The 1121-nt window shown below is 42.6% G+C and overlaps 1 protein-coding gene across 1 annotated transcript in view; it reads right to left on the bottom strand.

Moving 5' to 3' along the window:
- The window catches only part of PCNT (pericentrin), a 174585-nt gene that overhangs the window by 110146 nt on the left and 63318 nt on the right, over positions 1-1121 (bottom strand). The window lies entirely within an intron of this gene.

Here is a 1121-nt window from a genome sequence, read left to right as displayed (position 1 = left end):
CACCACAGTATGACAAACTGACAGACGAGTGGTGGTCATTAGCCATTGGAGAGATGCAAATCAAAACCACAATGAGTTACCATCTCACACCAGCAATAACAGCAAAGATCAAAAAAGTAGAGGACTATAAACACTGGCGAGGTTGCGGAGAGAGTGGGAACCTCCTACATTGTTGATGGGATTGTAAAATGGTCCAACCATTCTGGAAAGCAATATGGCGCTTCCTCAGTAGGTTGGAAATAGAAATACCTATGATCCAGCAATTCCTCTACTTGATATTTACCCACAAGAAATATGAGCCATAGCATGAGTAGATGTATGCACATTAACGTTCATAGCAGCACTATTTACAATAGCAAAAGGACGGAGACAGCCTAAGTACCCATCAATTGAAGAATGGATAAACTAACTGAGGTACATACTCACAATGGAATACTATGCTACCTTGAATACTATGCAAGCCACAGCATAACATGGATGAACCTTAAGGACATTATGCTGACTGAAATTAGTCAGTCACAAAAGGAGAAATACTGCACAGGACGATTCTTTTAAAAGAGTAAGAAAAAGAACCCATACTAAAAGGGGGAGGGGGTTAATTATATATATATATTTGCTGATCAACAGGATGTAAGGGATGAGGAGGGGAGGGAGGGAGGGGAAGACAGAGCACAGATAAGGAATAGACACAGCATAGCTTGGGTGTGTGTGTGGTGAGACAGGGGCGAGGTGGCAATACACAAGGAGGAAGAGAGGAATGGAAGAACAAGGCTGACAGGAGAACAGTTAGGCAGGTTCACATGAGCTAAGTGGGACAGAGGTAAATGATGATGTATTCACAACCTTGGAACAACAATGCTATGGGATACAGCGATTGAGGCATGGTTTGAAAGGGTAAAAGAAGTGAATAATGTTAAGATGCTTGGCTGAATCTTGGTTTCCCTTGCCTACCAATGTAAAACTGACACTTGCGGGGGGAGAAAGGAATAGCCAATAGCCAGAATAATCGCTACAGAAAGCTTGTAAGTCCATCTTCAGCGTATAACTGATTGTTGTTGTTGTTATGTGCCATCAAGTCGATTCCGACCCATAGCGACCCTGTATAAGGTTTCCAAGGAGCA

The sequence above is a fragment of the Chrysochloris asiatica genome, unplaced genomic scaffold (genome assembly GCF_000296735.1).
Source record: "Chrysochloris asiatica unplaced genomic scaffold, ChrAsi1.0 scaffold00354, whole genome shotgun sequence".
NCBI lineage: Eukaryota > Metazoa > Chordata > Mammalia > Afrosoricida > Chrysochloridae > Chrysochloris > Chrysochloris asiatica.
Note: the sequence above shows the minus strand (reverse complement) of the source record. Positions and strands in the feature narration are given on the sequence as shown.